Below are 12,589 nucleotides of genomic sequence, written 5' to 3' on the forward strand. Positions count from 1 at the left end.
GAAAGAAAGGAACCGTTTTGGTGCTATGGGCAGGCTCCATAACTTTCAGCATGTGTAGTTCAATGTTTCTGAATAAACTGTTTCAAAGTAATAAATATTCTGTGCACACCTGTATCATCTTGGTGTTCTCTTGAGTGTTCTTTCACATGCCATTACCACCAGTTGCTGCTCTTTATGTAAGTTTCAGTTATTTCTTGGCTGGTCTGCTTTTTTTGTCGTACATGGCAATCCCGAAATACGCATGCACTAAGCAGCTGTTGAGAAAATGACCTGATTTAGAGTCCAAGGCTCTAAAAGAAGTACTAGATGGAAACATTTTTTTTGGTAATAAAGCCATCCATCATCCAACTCTGCAAACAGTGGAGCATGTCTGTTTATAGAAAAGCTGTCAGCATGGTGTGGCCTGGAAAGCAAATCTCTTGTGATCCTGTGCTCCTGAAAGCTTGGTCTGGAGAACAGCTTTGCTTATTGACATTGGTTAGTGTCCTGGAATATCTTTGTGAAGGTATTACTTGTGATAGGAAAGATGTGTGCTAAAGTCTTTACAAATAATTTCATGGATGACTCTTACGGGTGTTAACGTCCTTGAAATGGGTCTTAATGCGTCTACCAGCTCCAAGCAGCAGATTTGTTGCAGAGAACAGACAGCCTGACTCCTGAAATAGACAAGTGGGCGCTCACAAGCCTGAGCTGCTGAACTCTGGGGGAAAATGACATGTTTAAGAGGGAATATGTGGTAGGTGGTTCGGGAAGGCTGTACCTTTCTAGTGCCCCAGGCAAAGGGTAAGGAAGAAACACTACATGCGGCCGGGAATTTGTAAAAGGAAGCAGCGAAATCTTAAGAGAGAAAGCCCCGTGGGCGTATGCCCCAGGGGACTCTATTTATCCAAATAAAGTTGCAGTAGTCCTCTGTCTCCTTTATGGACGCCGGCTTTCATAGCGTGATTTGCCATGCACTTGGAGGGACAAATGTAAAATGGAGTGAGACAAGTCCTGGGATCTCGTGCTCTGTTATTTCACAGAATGATAGGGAAGAATATAATTTAGCCTTCTTCTTTGTTTTCTAACATTTATTTACTAATAAAGACATTTAATATATGTTTTTAGTTTTTATTTAGCTAGTGACATGTCCTTCAGCAACCAAAGTCACTTTACACATTATCTTGATCAAAGAAAAGTTTAGTCCAAAAGTTAGCAGTGCTTCAAAGCAGAAATAGTGAAAACCTGATAGTAAAATGAACTGTTATGTGCGCCATCCCTTCTGCTAAAGTGCCTACGGGATTGTTACAGCCATTAATTAAAAAAATTAAATTAGAGAGGAATCCAGTGCTAAGGAATGCCTCTACTGCGGCCAGCTCGGTTTGCAAGCTGCAGAGCCAAGGTGCAGATAGAGCTCTGGGTAGGAGCTGGAGACGAGAGGCCGTAAATTTCCAACCTTCGCGTAACAAAGGGCACGACGAGGGTGGTGCCAGGCAGGGAATGGATCATGGGACACCCAGCAGGAGCCACGAACTGCCGACCTTCAGGGTAACGGAGGCAGTCAGTAAGAGCGGCGGTGCGGTCCGGGCCGATGTCCCGGCGCACACGGGGGGCTCGGGAGAGCGGGGCTCGTGCGCAGGAGGGCTCTGAGGGCATAACAGCCCCGGCTCCTTTCCTGGGGCTCGAACGCACCTCCTCGGGCCGCTCCTGCGGCCCTGCGCCGGGACGGAATGGCTCTGTGGAACCAGAACCCTGGGGCTGTGCTGCGGGAAGGGAAGCCGGGGCAGCGCCGGTGAGTGAAGCTGGTGCGGGATGTGCGGGGTGTGCGGGATGGAGCCAGGGGTGCCCGTGCGGTGCCTGAGCCGCAGCTGCCCAGGGCCTTCGGCACCTCCCCTCCATCACAAACCATACCTGGAAATGCAGCCTGGTAGAAACTGCTTGAGGCCCAGTCACCCTAAGTGCGCCTGCCCATCTTCCGTGGGGCTGGCTTCACCTTTTTCCTGGCAGAACGCGTTTCAGAGAAATAGACTTTATATTCTTATTGCATATTCTGCAGGGGAAAAATTCCCAAACCCATAGGGATGATTTCCCTATAACTGAATTTAAAAGAAAAACCCCAAAAACTGAAACACCAAATTATTTAAAGGCGTCTGAAAAAGCCCCAACTACCTTACAGAATGCTGTAACATTCTGCTGGTCTTATTTCACATAAATCCATATATTTTTATTTGGGGCCTTTACTTATGTGCTGTAGTATTTACCGAAAACATGATCTTTCCTTCTCTCAGATATTCCTCACAATATCTCTGAGGAACAGCAGGCTGTTTACTGAACACCTTTTAAAGACAAATGGTTGAATAAATGGTTTTCTGTTCCTTCTGGAAATGGACTTCAGTAGGGAAAAGAGGGTTTTAAATTTCAATTTTGCTTTGCATCTCAGCGCAGGAAGCTTTACATAGATAGAATTCTTAACAAAGTGGGCCCTCAATGTTGGCCAAAATTTCACAAGGTGGCTTAAAATTTCAGAAGAACAATGTAGCATGTTTGAACGGGGCCGTTCAGTGAAGCTGTGAAACTGGGTACTGCATATAAAAATGTGATTTAGGCTTGGAATTTCTGAAGAAAAGCAGACGATGGTGGTTGTTGAGGAACTAAAAACATCTAGTGCAGTGCAAACATTGAACAAAGGCAGAAAGGACTCCGTGGGATAGTCCATTGAAAAAGTTGTGTCTTACCATGGTGCAGGCAGGCCTTTTCCTGCTCCTGTGCAGTGAAAATGAATGTTGTAGGGAACTGAAAATGGTTTTCTGAACAAATGTGTTCAGACAGTGGAAGAATGCGTCTTTTCCTTTCTGGCTTGCACTGTGAAAGAATTATTATCATTTTGCTACTATTAATGCTCTCACAGCTCAGTGTTAATAAGGTATACCTTACACAGATGGTGTCTGTCTTAGAGGGGAACTGTTAATTCCTTACACTGTGAGCTTATATGAGCAAGGACTCGTATTGGTGTTGTATCACTGACTAATGGTTGTTTTGGAGTTAGCCTTATATAATGCCTCTAGTCTGTTGAATAGGTATGAAAGTCATACATATCCATATCAAAAATAATATTCAAACTTTTTTGAAAAAACTTCCCATAAAGGTCCTTGCTATTAAATATGATCGCAAAACAATAAAAATCAGTGCCTAAGATAGGACAGAGAAATCTTGAAGTAGCCTCAATCACAAGTATAAACTTTATTTCTTCCACACTAAGTGAACAATGCCCTCTACTGAGTGTGGGGAGGAAAATGTTTAAAATTCTGGAAAAACATAACTAATGCAAAATTGTAAAATAAGATAAACTAGAGTAATTCTTCTGATGTTTATTGACGTATTTAAAGCTGTGCCTATGACTTGTTTGCTTACTGGAGATTATATATATATATATAATGTGACGAAATACGTTTGAGGAGATACTTGCAGAGTCTTTGTGCATACTTGTATTTGTGTAAAATAAGCCCTTGAATAATATCATAGATGCTGATGTCAATGCATTTTTCAGACTAGGTGGCTGGTCGGTGTTTGTATGTATCGGTTGATATGATCCTTAAAACTGAATGACCTCTGGTGACAGTGGAAATTCTGTTGAAATTTACAGCTAAAACAAAGAGAACAGCATTGTTTTTGTAATGCACAGTACCTCCCGAAGAGTTTGTGCTGGTCTGAAATGCTTTAAAAAGAAAAAGAAAGATTTGGCAACAGCAGCCTGATTGGAAGTTTCTGATGTGGGTGTCTCTAGGGAGTATTGCCTGATGACAGTGAAAATACCAAATATTTTCTTCCAATAATTTCAGTATTGTTTAGACCCCTCACTCCATGAATCACTGCAGTAATTTGTAATGCTGATAATTGTCTATTTGTGTTCCTTGATTCACCCAGCTTGGGACTTTCCTGGTACATAATTCTTCAGTTCTTTACTTCCCTGCACTTTCTGTGTCAGTTGGGGGATCTGAAGACAACATTCCTGAACTTGTAACTGCAGTCTTGCAGACTGGAATTCAGAAGTGAATAATGTGGATTTGTGTTGTCTCCTTCAGAATTCTGGAGGATAAAAATTATTGTGTCTTCTAAGCAGCAGCTTTTCTAAAAATCTGAGAAAATACAGTCAATATCTGTTTGCAAAGGTCTTCCTGTTTTTATCACTCACCTTTCTGCTAAACTCTTAACATGGGAGCCTTCTGAGTCAAATATTGAGTCAAGACATTCAGTGAAGCTCTGGTAACTAGTGTATTTTGGTTCTTGCTTAATAAAGACCTGACAATTTTCCTTTTTCTACAGACACTAATGTCCAGAGTGACCGCTAGAATGATTGAGGAATGTGAAGGAAAAAAAAAGTTAGTGTGCTTTAGTCTTATTTCTCAAAGAAAAACACTCTAGGAAATCCTTCCTCTACTTAATCCACATTTATATTGTTACTGTGTTTCTATTTTAATAGTAAGGCATACAACAAAATAAGTATTTTATGGATGTTTGAATCAAACAGGTGTTCTGCTTAGGCTGAATATGATTTGTCTGTTTTGTATCAAGTATATTGTACCGTGGATATTTTAAAGACTGGACTACATTCTGAAACCCCATTTCATTCCAAATTGTGATATATTGCCAGTGGAAAGGATGTGGGAGAGTGGATGGGAGAGATGTGGGGGGCATTGCCTTGGTGTGAAACCAGCACAGCAAGTCCCTCACTTCTTGGTTCTGCTGCTGGTGTGGGACAGGGTGTCAGTAGCACTTGCAGAAGGAATTGTTTGCTTCCAGCTTGCGTCAAATCCCACATAGACTGACAAACTCATTATATAATAACTGCAGTTTCATTGAGGGGTTAGATTATTCCTCTGAAGTGCAGCACGTGATTCAAACCTTATACCTACTGATTATAGACAGAAGGTAAATATTTAAACATTGATGCCCCGACTGTTATCTCTGTATTAAAAACCAGTACACCACATTGAGCAAGAAGGACTGATGCACTGAGCTGCAGGAAGGTTTTTAGAGGTTAAATATGGTAACTTAAAAACTGGGAGGGACTCCAGGGCGAAAAGCCATAACATTTTTTTGGTGCTAATGCCTTTAGGTGAGTATTGTATTTACTGAACAGACAGAATGATATCTGCCTATGTGATTTGCTGTTGCATAGCCATGATTTTTCTGTTCATCTCTTTATGGACTTCTTTAATTGTGGAAAACTTTCAATCTGCCTTTGAGAGAATTAGTCAATGTTAGAACTCTGTGTAGGCTGCATGTTAATACTTAATTGCATTTCCAAAATTCTGAGAAACATAGAGTAATTTGATATGCTACCCAGGGAACCAAAGCCCAGTTCTTCAATTTATTCTTTTTTTAAAGGAAACAAATATTTTTCTGAAGGAGTAATTAAGTGTTTTATCAAAGTACATGTGAGTAACCTATTTTAGGAGATTTAAACAAAAAATGAAATTATTTTAAAAAGGAATTATTTGATACTAGGCACCACTACTTAAAGCCTAGCCTATTTTACTCCTTGTCCAGGGGATTTAACAATAAATTATGGAAAAGTGAATTTCATTGTCATTTCATATATTCTTTTTTCCTGCCACTAGTGTATGATTACCAGATATATAAAAAAGACTTATTGTATATGTGTCTAATGACACAAAAGATGGAGAGTTTGGAGTTAAAAAAAAAGGTATACTTAATATTAGCACTGTGCTTTGCCAGGTGTTACAAGAGGGAACACATCTTACAGTACTCAGTGTTCAAAAAAAAAAAGGATAAAAGGAGAAAGAAGGAGATATTAATAAAGTTATGAGAGTAAGATTGTTTAAAATTAATCTGTTCTACAACATGTACCAAGGGTATTATTAATGAGAGTGTATACTGTAGTAAGCCAATATAATTTGTACTAAAATATTGTAGTTAAAATGCTGTAAGCATCTTGAAATTCAATACTTGAATTTATTGGCAGAAGTAAATTGTAATTTAAAGGCTCTAGGCTGATACTAGAGTCTCCATAATGCAAAATAGAAATTCTTTTCAGATTACAGACCTGCTCATTTTATTACTCACATACTCCCTTTGAGAGGCACATTGATTTTCACAGAATCTCAGACTGGCTGTACCACCAGGACCCCCCTGAAACGAGAGCAGTGCCCAGTAGCCAGTGGACTTCACAGGGTCTGGTAGCCCCTCAGTGAGGTCTCTGATTTGGGCTCCTGAAAAAACAGCAAACCTCTCTGGAGAGTCAGGGCAGTGAGGGGTGCCCCTGCAGCTCTCAGGGGAGAGGTGCCTGCTGCTGTCACCCGCTGCTGTCACCTGCTGCCTTTGCTCAGTTGTGCTGTTGTCACAATGGGAGCCTTACGCAGCTCCAGCATCTCTCCCCGTGCTCTCTTGTTTGTGCTGGCTTTTCCTCTAAGAATGTAAAACCACGTTTATTTTAGTAGACACACAGAAAAGAGAAAAAGTTTCTTAGTGTAGAGGATTATTAAAGTCCTGGAGATCTTTCAAGGTGAAGTTCAATTTTAATACCATGACCAAAACCTGTCACTCTAACTTGATTACCTTTCCTGTACCTGAGTGGAGGACAGAGGTTGCTGCTAAACTGGTTCTTCAAATTATTTTTTTTTGCTGGGAATTTTTGCTAGTGTGTGAATCATCAAAAGACTGAAGGAAGGAAGGAGACTGAAGGAGAAAATGGCTGGAGAGAAGCCAGTATTGCCAATCCCTTTGGGAATCTCTAAGGATTCCCAAAGGGATTGACAAAATCTATTCTGCTTCTTTTCTGGATCAGAATGAAATTCTAACTTGTAATTAATCTTTCTAACTATTCCTTTAGCCTTTTAAACTGTTACTTGAACCACCATTCTTAGAGAAAAAACAGTACAGCTGAGAAATATCTTAGTATCCCAGCAAATCCATGTCGTTATCTGCATACAAATAGATTGCACAAGAGAATTATCACTTGAAATCTTTGAGACCATGTCAGACAGCTCTTTCAACCTCCCTTTTATACTGCAACCACTTGCATTCATGCTCACCTTATAATAATTCCACTTTTCCATAGCACATGACTGAGCACTCCAAGTTGGTTTAAAACACTTTTTCTATTATTAAAAAAAAATCTAGAAAATAATCCCAGGCTTATAACACTGATATTTTGCATCATTATTTTCCTCACTTCCTCAGTTTACCCAGTACCAAGTTTGAGATGTTTTTGCAGTGTGTTGTTAAAAGCTGTGGAGGAATTTTACACCAATGATATAGCCTTTCTGGATGTATTTGGACACTTTTGGTTCTCACTAGTACTGTTTAAAATGGTAGAATGTTGTATTAAACTACTTTATCACATTCAGACATCAATTTGTTCATTTGGAAATGTATTCTTATATATTTGTGCTTTCCTTCCATGGTACAGTGAATTAATGGATTTTTTTCTGGGATCAGCAGTTTCAGGAGAGTTATAATGAGCAAACCTAGAAAGAACAAATTTGTGCATTGCGATGGCTTAGTCATAGGCATCAAAGGTCTGGTATGACAAAAAGAAAGGACATTTCTTAAACTGAAAACACATAACAAATGTAATTCATTAGAGTTGTGGAGGGACTAACAATTCATCTTATATAGGAGCGCCGAGTGTTTATAAATTAATGCATTTATCATTGGTGTGTTGTTTTGGTGTTTGGATCCAAATGATTGCTTGAAATAATAATGCCTTACAGGGGTTTGGTTCAAATTTTAGAACATACTTATTTCTTACGCAGTTGTACACAAGGAGACCTCCACGGGAGCTTAGGTCTTCTGAGGACTGAGTAAAATCCTCAACAAAAACCTTTTAAAGTATCAATGACAGATATACTCAACTCACAGCAATAACAACTCAAAGCCCAATAGAGGTGCAAGTCAGTCTGAAAATGTGAAACACATATTGTAAATATCTGCAAAAACAGAGGAGGTAATTCTGTAGAGCAGAAGTACAGTAGGGATATGTCTTTTTTTCCTAAGGGACATCACAGAAGATATGGCAATTTAGATAAGATTGCAGTGACTCCACAGGGCATTGAACTGATGATAGCCATGATTTACCCTGCAAAGCATACTTGCAACATTTTCAGAAGTTCTGTATATCTAAAATTTTACTTTCCATCCATACACTTACAGAAAAAATATCAACATTATTGTTCTGTTCATAAAAATACATGAATGTGGACTTGTGAAAAATTTTGCTCACATGAGCAATTGTAAAGCACTGTAGCATGTACCTCAGTTTATATTTTTTGGCGTAGGACTTGCAAGAACCTTCTACCTGTTCATGACAATGTCACATTTTGAAAAATACTGTAATAATAAACGGCCTTCAATTTTTAAGAGCAAATTGATGAAATATTTGACTGCTAACAGTAGTTTATCCAAAGTACAGATTCTGATATTTTGATTACAGCATTTTCTGTGTATTAGAAAGGTCAAATATTTGTATTTGTCAGAAGGCCTATGTATCTGTAAATGCTGACTTACTGTCATTTTTACTGTTCCTAATAGTTTAGTAACAGAGCACTCTTCTAAAGATTTTCAATGGCAAACCAAGAAGCAATGATCAAAGCTTTCATCTGTTGCTCAAAAAAAGCATAAATATTAGAAAATTTAGGAAGGTGGATCTTAATGTACTGCCTCCCATTATTTTAAATTATAAGAAGTCTTCTTTCTGGCATAGCAGTTCATAAGAATGTTATTAATAACTTTTAAGTTTTCTAACAATTCTGCAAAGTAAATTTTTTTTGGTTTAAATTCTATGTCAAATAGACTTCTCTGAAATATACAGCAAATAAAAATTTTTAAAAATTTTAAAACAAATTAAATCTTTATTTTTTGATCTCCTGCAAAATAACTTTAGCTTAGAATATACAGAAATCATGCTAGCTGTGAGTGATGCACTGTGTGTCCAAATTCTCTTTGGTAAAATCTATCCAACAATTTAGATCAAGTGCAGTGGACACATTGTTGGGATCATATTTATATTATTTCCTGAAAAACTGCATGTGGACTATGTTATAATAGATAGTCCTTGTCTAGAAGAAAACCACTGGTGTCAGTTTCATCCTTTCTTTTTGTGTTTATAATGAATTCCTTGATACCTGCTTTTATCTTTTGGGGGACACTTAGCTGTCCTTACATATTCTTCCAATCCCTGGAAAAGTTGAAAGCACTTACAACTTTATAACAGTCTGTGACAACCATATTACTTTGTATAAATCTAAAGAATTCCAGCGTTCCTTTGTAAAAGCAGTAGTTCTGTGACAGCTCCTTGCAGAAATGTTATTTTTTTGGATGCATTTCAATTTCTCTGAACATGACTTCCCACTGTCTTTTATACTTGCAAGACAAAGTACTGCTGATTTCAAGTCCTATTTCAAGGTCAACCTTCCATTCAGAAAGATTAGAAGTAGTATTACTCATTTTGTGGGTCATGAAGTGTATGTGAGATAATACAGGCTCTTTTTAGACACACAATCTTCTTATGTGTGTTTGATTTGCCAGGAGACTCTCTGAGTGATGGTCTTTCTTGACACAAGATAATTCAAATGTTTTGGTTTTTTTATTATAAGCATTTTCAGTCATTTCTAGAGATACTAAAGTACTAATATTTCATACCCGTTCAACATAGGAAAGAAGAATGTGATTTTTAGATCTAAATAACTTTTGGAAATATTTGAAGGTGACATTAGGATAGGTATTTGGATCATCTGAAATTTTATGTCATGCTTTTCTGTGTGTTTTTGTAGATTGTCATTTGGCCTTTTCAATCACTTCTTAGCTCCATGAATTTGACACTTATGCTTCAGTTCTGCACCCAAAGAATTATATGTACTCTAACATTTAGGGACATCCACCTGTCCCCAATCCCCCCAAAATCCCCTAAACTATTATTTGGAACCTTATAAATAAAATAAATAATAGCATTTGTGCCAAGTAAATCAATGATTTGTGTTTCCCTTACCATTTGCCATTTGATAGCCAATGTGGTAGAACCTGAATGTATATTGCTATTACTATCCAATATAAACTTCAATATAAAATAGAAGTCTTTGCACAACTGTTAACTATGAACTCAACAGTGTTTAATATCATTATTACATATGCTGCTGCATGCAGATATTAAATGTAATATTCCATTTCAATGGGCTGGGAAATTGCATTAACCTGCCCCATAGTTAGAGAGCCTCCATGAGTATGTATCCTCTGTTGAGAATTCATCATACCTTGCCTCGTTTGCTTAATACACAAGGCTAGGATCTCATTATAATTTTTATCTAGAGCACCAGGTTTCTAGCTTTAACTCTGGATGTTTCATATTCAAATATAGGCTGGAATAGAAGCTGTTACATTAAGGAAAGAGTTAATCCAGTATACTATGAGCTATGGATTCCTTATCCTTGAACAAGATTCTTTTTTGAAATAAGTATACCAAAAAAACTCACAAAATTTCCTCTTAAATCAGAGCTGGCTGAAACAAATCTACAGTTCTAGACTACTATTGTGCTTTTCTGAAACAATCTCACCAAAATACAGTAATTATTTTTTCAATGCTTATGAGAACCTTCACTACCCTAATGAAGTGCCCCTTGTATGATGCATCAGTTTCTGTGCTTGATATTGCATACCTGACCTGCTAAGAATTACCAGGAAGTACTTGGTTATTATGCAGTAAAATAAGTTAGACATAAGTAGTAGCTCCTATTATTTGCTGACAAATGGACTGAAATAAAATAAAAATTAGTATAAAAGTGGGTGTAGAAAAGGACGAAAATTCATAAGGAAACTTATTTAATTGCTGCATTTCACTAGTGAAACATTGTCAGCTGCAGCAATTCCACTTAGTAGGAAACTGAAGTGGAATATTTACCATGACAGAACCTGATGTGAGGGACTGGATATTTGCAAAGCAATGAGTGATAAATCTAAAAAGTAGAAAAGCAAAATAATGACAGGATCTACAACTGCTTTATAATCATCAAATTTTGCTAGGAATGGCAAACAGCAATGTTATCACCTGCCAATGTCTTGCTCTTTCATGAGTCTAAATTACAAGAGCACAAAGTGTCAAGAAAAGTAGTCTTATATATGTTCACACATAAGAAGTTTTTTTCATATTGCTCATTTGTTGGTGGAAGTGAATTTGCAATTATTTTAAGTTTTACTAATTTTTTTACAAAACTAAGTGAAAAAAAAACCTGCAAATAAAAAAGGCCAAACTTTAAAACTTTAAAAGGCCTCTCTAAAGATTTGAAGTGGCAGTTAGAGCAGGTTGTTGAATACGGTGTAATAAGCACTTTGGGCAAAAAGCAAATGTTTAATATCATTTTAGTGTAACTGCCAAGTCTCACCTGATTGTGGTAGCCATAGTAAGAAAATATTGTAGTTGCAGCTATTTTTCCCAACCCAGAATTATATCCCCTCAGTTGGGGTTTTAATGGAAAATCTTAACAGAAATGTGGGTGTAACCAGAATAGCACTACCTTTATTTGAAACATGCCTCTGTTTCAAGGATTTGCCCCACGAGTGCATACATGTTCTGACTGAAGCAGTTATAAATGGACTCTGAATGTTTTGCCCTCCAGACTGCTTTTATGTTCTTGCATGCCTGGAAAGTTTCAGGGAAACTTTGAAGTGGATGTGCTTTCTTGTCAGTATGTTACATAATTATTAGTGATGTTAAAAATAAGTCATAGTATCTTTAGAATCACTAAGGTTGAAAAAGACCCTTAAAATCACTGAATCCAGTCATTAGCCTAACAACACTACCAACTTTACCACTAAACCATGTCCCTAGATACCTAGGTACCAAAGTAGTCCTAGATACCTAAGTATCAAAGATATACAACTTTTAAATACCTCCAGGGATGATAAACCACTTCACTGGGCAGCCTGTTCCAATGTTTTCATCGCCCTGTCAGTGAAAAAATTTTCCCTAGTATCCAGTCTTACCTAATCTATCTACTGTCATCCTTAAAAGTACGTCTCAGAATACATTTTGATGAAAAAACTACCTGTGAAGGCTCTCTGTGTGGTTGAGTCACAGGAATCACACCTATACCTGTCCCATTTCCAAGTCTAGAAACACTTCACCTGAAAGGTCTGGTAGCCCTTATGCAAGTAGCTCCTGGGATCCATAAAGAAAATCCTTTTAGAGGAATGGTTAAATTGATTGCTAAATATTAAATGTCTACGTGTAGTATGGACTCTTAAGTGCCTCAGGGCTTTGAAAGAATTAAAATTGGTTCTCTCTGAATACTCACGTTGCTTACCAGGATTTTAGATAGTTTTTGATCTGCCCTGCTCATGTCTCACTGGGTGGCCTTAGGGTATGACAGTCAGTTATTGTTAAGATGCAATGAAATTCCACCAAGTATTTGTGAAAATCACTCACTCACTGGGTTCCTGCAGTAGCTGATGGGTTTTTTGACATTTTGAAACTGTTAAGTAAACTATAACACATTTAATCATAACACGTCTCTTTTTCATTATGAGACCATATTTAATCCGACTTTCTATCACACATATTTAGGAATTCTTTGGATTACTTAGGGTGGATAACACT

Source organism: Geospiza fortis, unplaced genomic scaffold (genome assembly GCF_000277835.1).
Source record: "Geospiza fortis unplaced genomic scaffold, GeoFor_1.0 scaffold66, whole genome shotgun sequence".
NCBI lineage: Eukaryota > Metazoa > Chordata > Aves > Passeriformes > Thraupidae > Geospiza > Geospiza fortis.